Genomic DNA, 9,211 nt, shown 5'->3' on the forward strand with positions numbered 1-9,211 from the left:
TGTCTATTTTTATATAAGCCAAGTATATCTTTTTTGGTGATATATCTGTTCATGTATTTTACCCATATTCTTTTTTTTAATATTTATGTTTTTAGTTGTAGTTGGACCCAATACCTTTATTTATTTATTTATTTTTTAATATGGTGCTGAGGATTGAACCCAGGGCCTCACACATGCTAGGCAAGCACTCTACTGCTGAGCCACAACCCCAGCCCTGTATTTTACCCATATTCTAATTGGATTGATTAGGGTTTTCATGTTGATTTTTTAGTTTTTTTAATATATTTTCGATACCATTCCTTTATTAGACACATGGTTTATCAATATATTTTCTTTTTCTTTTCCTGTAACTTGTCTTTAATTTTTGCAGAGCAAATTTTTAAAATTTTGATGAAGACTAATTTGTCAATTTTTCCTTTTATGAGTTGTGCTTTCTAAAAAAAAAAAATTTATAGTTGTAGATGGACAGAATGCCTTTATTTTATTTGTTAACTTTTATGTGGTGCTGAGGATCGAACCCAGGGCCTCACACATGGTAGGGAAGCGCTTTGCACTGAGCTACAACCCCAGCCCATGAGTTGTGCTTTTGATGTCAATCTAAGAATTTTTTGCCTATACTAGATCCTGAAGATATTCTATGTGTTATAATTTTATATTTTACATTTAAAGTCATAATACATTTTGAGTTAATTTTTTTTTTATATTTTTAGTTGTAGATGGACACAATACCTTTATTTTTATTTGGTGCTGAGGATTGAACCCAGTGCCTTACACATATGAGGCAAGTGCTCCACTATTGAGCCACAACTCCAGCCCCTTATGTTATGTTTTTTGTTTTTTTTTTAATTTTTTTAAAGAGAATTTTAATATTTATTTTTTTTAGTTTTTCGGCGGACACAACATCTTTGTATGTGGTGCTGAGGATCGAACCTGGGCCGCACGCATGCCAGGCGAGCGCGCTACCGATTGAGCCACATCCCCAGCCCATGTTTTTTTAATATTTATTTTTTAGTTGTAGGTGGACACAATACTTTTATTATATTTTCACATGGTGCTGAGGATCGTACCTAGTGCCTCACGCAAGCTAGGCAAGCACTCTACCATTGAACCACAACCCCAGCCCAAGTTGATTTTTGAATAAGGCAGAAAACTTAGGTTTGTTGTTGATTATGTTTTTTTTTAACCTATGGATGTCCAATTGCTCCAGCAACCATTTATTGAAAAGGCTGTCTTTCCCCCATTGAATTACATTTGCACCTTTGTAAAAAGAAATCAGTTGAACATATTTATATGGATCTGTTTCTCTATTTTGTTCCATTTATCATTTGTTTATCCCTCTGTCAATACCACAGTCTTGATTATTCTGGGTATATAATAAGTCTTAAGATTGACTGATTTCTCCTACTTTCTGCTTTTTTTTTAATATTTATTTATTTTTCAGTTTTTGGCGGACACAACATCTTTGTTTGTATGTGGTGATGGGGATTGAACCCAGGCCTCACGCATGCCAGGCGAGCGCGCTATCGCTTGAGCCACATCCTCAGCCCTCTGCTTCTTTTTTTGAAAAAAAATTTTTTTCAGTTCTTCTAGTTCCATTGATTTTTCCATATACATTTTAGAATAACCTTGTCTAGGGGGTTCTGGTTGTGGTTCAGTGGTAGAGCACTTGCTGGCATGTGTGAGGCACTGGGTTTGATTCTCAGCACCACATATAAATAATTAAATTAATTAATTAAAAGTCTATCAACAACTAAAATATATTTTATGTTAATTTTTTAGTTGTAGTTGAACACAATACCTTTATTTTATTTATTTATTTTTATATGGTGCTGAGAATTGAACTCAGTGCCTCGCATGTGCTAGACAAGTGCTCTACCACTGAGCCACAACCACAACCCCTAGAAACATATTTTTAAAAAAGAATACGCTTGTCTATATCTACAGAAAAAAAAAAAACTTGCTGGAATTTTGGTAGTAATTGTGTTAAATTCATATCAATTTGGGGAAAATCTTCTCTGTGTTGACTCTTCCAATCCATGAGCATTTATTTAGATCTTCTCTGACTTCTTTCATCTCTAGTGTGTAGTTTTTAGTATGCAAACCCTTGCATGAGTATTACTGCTATATTTCCAAGTGTTTGGAGACTTTCCTTTCTTAACAGACTTATCTTTCTGTTATCAAGACTGATGTCTGTTGGATTCTGTGTGAGCAGAGAACACATTCTGTATAATTTCACTTAAAAACAAAAAACAAAAAACATTCCTGAGGTTTGTTTTATGGCTGAAGATATGGACTACCTTGGTGTGTTCTGTAGACATTTGAAAAGCATGTATATTCTGCTGCTGTTGGGCAGAGTGTTCTATAAATGGCAGCGTGGTACTATTGAATTCTCTTATGTCTTTGCTGATTTTCTGTGTAGTTCTTTAATCAATTGTTTGGAGTGAAGAGATGTATTTGTCCAATTTTTCCTTTTAGTTCTCCCTACTTTTTTTTTTTTTTTTTCATTTTTTGCTGCTTTGTTATTTGGTGCATACACGTTGAGGATTACTGGTCAGGTGCAAGGGCAAAACCAAAACAAAACAAAAACCCCAACAACCAATCATTGCTATGTCCCCTGGGATTCTTGGTAGATTGACCTTTTCATCATTATATAATGATACAGTGTAGTTCTCTGTCTCCACTAGTTTTATTTGTTCTGGAGTTGACTTCATCTAATATTAATATATCTACTCCTTCTTCCCTTTGATTTACTTGCTTGACCTGCTTATGTTATTATATTTGAAGTCAGTTTCTAATAGACTGTATATTGTTGGGTTATGTTTTTTAATCCACTCTATCAACCTCTGTCTTTTAATAAGTGTATGTAGATCACATGTATTTAACATAATTATTGAGAGATTAGGGCTTAAGTCTGCTATTTTATTTTTGCTTTCTGGTTTTTCTGTTTTCTTTTTCCTGCCTTCCTAAGGGTTACTTGAACATCATTTTGTAACCAAGTGTGTTTTAGAACCATTTTAGGTTTACAGAAGAATTGTAAAAATGGTACAGAGTTCTCATATACCCCATACCCAGTTTCCCCTGAGCAGTGGCACAGGCCTGACACTCAGAAGGCTAAGCAAAGTTATTCTTGCCCCCACCCTTCTTCTCCATATCAAACTCTTTGGGAGTAAGAACTTATACATTAGCCCTCGTTAGCCCTTATGTCCTATCCTACCTCCTTGAGGACAGATAATCAACACAAATTATTTGGAATTCTTCTACAAGAGAGATTTCTCTCTTGTCCGTTTATTTATTCAATCAGTTATATCAGTATGGTTTCATATATTTAGTCTATACTTTGGGATATAAACATTTTAAGGAGTGTTTTAGAATACATTTTGATTTTTCTATAAAGTTTTTGAGTGTAGCTCTGTTTACTTCCTGTGATTGCTCTAGGTATTACATATATATGTATACAGTTGTAGTCTACTGGTGTCATGTTACCATACCTCCTTTTATGTCCCTTTGCCGTCCCCATTTATAATATAATTGCTTTAAATATTTTCCCCACACACATCTAGAATTACTCAAATAGTGGCAAAACTTTTGCTTTCAACTTCATAATGGAAAGAAGTTGGTGTTATGGCTCAGTATAAAAGCACATGCTTAGCAGTTGCCAGACTCTGAATTCAATCCCAAACCCTGCAAAGAAAAAAAAAAAGAGAGAGAGAGATCAAGAGGAAGGAGAAAGCCTATTGTATTTAGTCATATATTGTTTATTGGTTCTTTCCTTCTTGATATGCTAAGATTTGTTCTTAGTTCCTTTCCTTGAGCCATTTTTTTCATAGCAGTTCTGCTTGCAACAAATTCATCTGAGAATGTCCTCATTTCTCATTCATTCCCAAAATGCATTTCTTCTGGTATAGGATTAATAGTATACAGATTTTTTTATTTTTATTTATGTATGTATTTATTTAGTTTATTGCAGTAATGAGGATTGAACTTAGATGTGCTCTACAATTGAGCTACATTGCCAGAAATTTAATTTTTTTTTTTTTTTTTTTGAGACCAGGTCTTACTAAGTTGCAGAGGCTGGCCTGGAACATGCAATCCTCCTACTTCAGCCTCCTGAGTTGCACTCCACTGTACCCAGTTAATTATGATGTGTCTTGATGTAGATTTCTTAATGTGGGTTTATTCTGTTTGAGGTTGTTTGCTCAGCTACTTGCATTTGAATCTAGGTTAATATCCTTTGCCAAATTTGGGGAGTTTTCAGTGATTATTTTTTCAAGTAGTTTTTTCAACACAATTTTCCTTTTTCTTTCCTTGGTCTTCATTGACTCAAATCTTTTAATATAGTCCTACAGGTTGCTATGGCTTTGTTAAAAGTTTTTTTTTTTTTCTAATCTATTTCCTCTATGTTGTTCACATTGTGTACTTTTTATTTTTCTCTCTGGTAGTTCACTTATTTTTTTCCTCTGCCCTTTCCATTTTGCTGTTGAGTCCATTCACTCATCTTTGTATCTTAACTATTAAATTTTTCCATTCTAAAATTTCCATTTAATTCTTCTCTTTGCTGAGTTTTCTTAAGGTGTTTTCATTCATTTAAAGCATGTTTGTTATTGCTTACATATGGATTTTTACCGTGGCTGCCTTAAAATCTTTGTCAGACAATTCTAACTTCCATTTCAGCATTTCATTGTGGCTTTTTTTTTTTTTGTAGTGAGTAATTTTTTATTGAAAACTAGATATTGGAGTATTATGTTATGAAATTTTGAATTGTATTAAACCTTCTGCTTTAACTGGCTTTCTTTGATGTTGCTTTGTCAAGGAAGGAGGGGGCTGCCTTAGTACTGCCAAATGGAGGTAGAAATCTCGGTTCCCTCTCATCTTTCATTGCCACTTGAAGATGTTTCTCACTACAGTTGGAGAGAGTGGGGATTCCAGTTCTCCATATGGCCTCCATAGATTGTGCAGTGGAGTGGCCTTGTCCTTGCTGAGTGATGAGAAAAGTCTTGACTCTCCACCAGACCTCCTCTGACACCAGCCCTGCAGGAAGGGTGGCTTTTTACTGCTTATTCTCCACTAATGTTGCAGAGTGTGAACAGCCTTGTTGCTGATTGGTGGGGATGAACATCCCAGCTCTCTACTTTGCCTTCTCTGACACCATCCCAGTGAAATTGTTGAGACAACTTACTGCACTCTCAGGAGGGTCAAATTTAGGCTCCCCACTCAGCCCATGCTGCATGGGTGGAGATAGGGCCACCATTTTTTCCTCTGGTGTTTGGCTGGAGTAAAGCAGTTTTCATTTAAAAGTCTTGCTCGGTTGCTCTTTCCTAGTCTCTAGCTAGAGAGAGCTGGCGATTGTTGAGGCATATTTTTGTCTGTATCTACTGCTGTTTCCAGGACTAAATGGAAACGAGGAACATATTACTGAAAATTGGATCCTTACTATAGAGTGACAAAGAACTTGACTTAATTGTGTAGTGTTTTGCAGAGGTAGAATTTGCAAGCATTGAAATTGGGTATTTAGCCAGGCATGGTGACATGCGCCTGAAACCCCAGCAGCTAGGGAGGCTGGAGGAGGAGGATCCCAAGTTCTAAGCCAGCCTCAGCAATTTAGTGAGGCTGTAAGCAACCTAGTGAGACCTTGTCTCTAAATCAGAAAGAAAAAGGGCTTGGGATGTGGCTCAGTTATAAAAGCCCTTGGGTTCCATCCCTAGTTCCAAAGAAAGAAAGAAAGAAGGAAACGAAGAAGAAAAAAAGAAATTGGATATTTAGCTGAGGAGTTGTTTTCGGTGGGTGGGCAGGTGGGGGGGTTGTTTGTTTGTCTTTCTGGTTCTGGGGATTAAAGCTGAGAGATTTCTAAGCAAAAGGGAACCAGAATTTGAAGATTTGGGAAATTCTCAGCCTATTCATATTGCAAAAATGAGAAAACGTATTTCCAAGAGAACACCAAAAGTTGGGTATACTATCACTCAACAAAGAACCTACAGGCTTATAGGAGCAGAAACACTACTTGTTTGAATTGAAGAGGTCAGAGGTGGGAGGCAATGAAGAATGGACTCCTTGCATTTGACAGGACAGACAATAGAGTTATTCAGATATGAGTGTGAGCCATTTTTCAAGAAGAGGAAAAGTTTGCCTGTAATCCCTGCAATTTGAGAAGCTGAAGCAGGAGGAGCTCAAATTTGAGGCTATCTTGGGCAACTTAGAAAGACCCTGTCATTTCTTCCCCCTTTTTGATTTTTCCCTTTTGGAATGAAAAAATCTGCCTTATGCCTGGCCACACTGTATTTTGGAAACACATAACTTGTCAGATTTCACACACAGCTGGAGAGGAATTTTTCCTGGGGATCAAATATACCTCAATGAATTATATATCACCCTTATCTGATTGGATGATATTTTTATTAGTCTATTTATTATTTTTTTATAGCACTGGGGATTGAATCCAGGAGTGCTCTACCACTGAGCTACATCCCCAGTCCTTTTATATTTTTATTTTGAGATAGGGTCTTGAACTTGTGATCCTCCTGCCTCAGCCTCCCAAGTCTCCAGGATTACAGGTGTGCATCACTGAGCCTGGCTAATTGGAGGATATTCAGATAAGACTTTGGATTTTAGGCTTCAGAGTTGATGCTGGAAGAAGTTAAGACTTTGGGGGCTGTCAAGATTAAATGAGTGCATTTTGCATGAGTTCAAACCCCCAACATGATGGTATGGTATTTTGAGATGGGGCCTTCGGGAGGTGTTTAATGTTAGATGAGATTATGGGGAAAGTGCATTCATGATTGGATGAGGGTCTTTATATCAACCCACAGAGATCTTACTTTCTTTTTCTCTGTGCCATGTGAGGACACAGGAAGAAGACGGCTGTCCACAAGCCAGAAAGAAAGCCTTCACCAGAACCTGCCCATGAAATCAGACTTCCAGCTTCCAGAACTGTGATAAATAAATTTCTGTTGCTTAAACCACCAGTCTATGATGTTTCAATATGGTATCCCTAGTAGACTTAAGATATATGTTTACTCCCTTTTCCCACAAGCCCTCCTTTTCTTGAATTACTCACAATTGTACTATAATTTAACTCTTCCCTCATTAATGGATGTTCATGTTGAATTCTATTGTTTTGGTATTACAAATAATTCTTCTAATTTTATAATCCTTGCACAGATATCAATAACTATTCACAATTTTATTTCTGTTAAACATATTTTCCAGAATAGCTGTTACTAGGTAAAGGATTTTAGATTTTATTTTTTATTTATAAAACATTGCCAGATAATATTTGTTTATTTATTGACACTGGGGACTGAATCCAGAGGAGCTTTGTCATTGGGCTACAATCTTTTTAGTTTATTATTATTGTTACTATTTTATTTTGAGACAAGGTCTTGCTGAGTTGCTTCAGGGTCTCACTAGGTTACTGAGGCTGACCTAGAACTTGTGAGCCTCCTGCCTTAGCCTCCCAAGTTGCTGGGATTACAGGAATGAGCCACCATACCTGATGCCAGATTACTTTAAAAAATTAGTCTAATAAACTGGGTATGCTGGTACATGCCTGTCATCACATCAACTTAGGAGACTGAGGCAGGAGAGTCACAAGTTTAAAGCTAGCCTCAGTAACTTAGCAAGGCCCTAAGCAACTTAATGAGACCCTGTCTCAAAAAATGAAAAGAGCTGATGTGGATCAGTAGTAAAGCGCCTCTGGGTTCAATACCCACTACCAAAAAAAAAAAATTAGTTTGATAAAGCTAAGCTTGGTAGTATGTGCTTCTAGTTCCAGCCACTCAGAAGGCTGAGGCAAGAGAATCATATAAAGACATTTACATGTGTGTTCAAAGACATAAGGTAATTCACTATAGAATTGTTTATGATAACAAATTGAAAATAGCTTAAATGTCCAACAATACAAGATTAGTCAAAGAAATCATGCTGTAGTTATGCAAAGGATTATGCAATTACTTAAAAGAAATGAAGTAAAACTATTTACATATGTGTATATATATGTGTGTGTATGTATGTACATATATATACGTGTATGTGTATGTGTCATCCACACATATGAATATAAAACCATCTTCAAAAGATATACTTTTTTTTTTTTTGGGTACTGGGGATTTAACTCAACCACTGAGCCCCATCCCCAGCCGGATTTTGTATTTTATTTAGAGACAGGGTGTCACTAAGTTGCTTAGCGCCTCGCTTTTGCTGAGGCTGGCTTTGAACTTGCAATCTTCCTGCCTCAGCCTCGAAAGCCACTGGAATTACAGGCATGCACTACTGCACCTGGTTATCAGATATACTTTTTAAAATGAAAGAAAAGAAAATTTTGAGTGCTCTGAAACAACTTTCTCTAAGAGACCCTAGGCCTGAAAGTCAAAAGACCAGAGTTCATTTAGTTCAAACTCAACTCTATGTGGGCACAAAAGCAAGGATTTCTGCCCTGACCCTAGCTTCCTCACCAGTAAAACCGACACTTGGAGTCATATTTCCTAAACTTCATCCATTCACAGACCTCAGATACAATTTTAGCCAAATCTACCTATCCAATTTATGTAACATCTTTAATTTTTTAAAAAATTTTTAGTTGTGGATGTTTTTAGTTGTTTATTTAGTTTTTATGTGGTACTGGTTCGAACCCAGTGCCTCACATGTGCTAGGCAAGCACTCTACCATTGAGCCATAAACCGGGCCACATTTAATTTTTTTAATTAAATAAATTCATTTAAAAAGGAAACTATAACATTAACATGAACAGAAAGCCAGTGTTACCTGCCATAAAAGGAAGCAACAGTAAAACAAACAAACAAAAACACAAAAGCTGCTGGACTAGGTGAAAAGTTGGCACAAGCCTGTATCCCAGCTACTTGGGAGGCTGAGGCAGGAGGATTGCAAGTTAGAGGTCAACCTGGGCACTTTGGAAGACCCTGTCTCCAAATTAAAAATAAAATGATCTAGGGGTAGCTCAGTGGTAAAACACCCCTGTGTTCATTCCCCAGTACAAAACAAACAAACAAACAGAAAACAAAAAACAAAAGAAAGAAAGAAAAGAGAAAGAGAAGAAGAAGAAGAAGAAGAAGAAGAAGAAGCAGCAGCAACAGTAGCAGCCAGAGCATGCCTACAATCCCCAGCCATTCTGGAGGCTAAGGCAGGAAGATCACAAGTTTGAGGCCAGACTGGTAAATCCCTATCTACAAAAAAAAAAAAAAAAAAAAAAAAAAAAAAA

General features: G+C 36.5%; 1 protein-coding gene across 4 annotated transcripts in view; it reads right to left on the reverse strand.

Annotated features, from left to right (window-relative positions):
• Cd4 (CD4 molecule) overlaps positions 1–9,211 on the reverse strand; it is a 32,057-nt gene that overhangs the window by 14,896 nt on the left and 7,950 nt on the right. The gene's annotated exons all lie outside the window — the stretch shown is intronic.

This window comes from Marmota marmota, unplaced genomic scaffold (genome assembly GCF_001458135.2).
Source record: "Marmota marmota marmota unplaced genomic scaffold, marMar, whole genome shotgun sequence".
Classification (NCBI taxonomy): domain Eukaryota; kingdom Metazoa; phylum Chordata; class Mammalia; order Rodentia; family Sciuridae; genus Marmota; species Marmota marmota.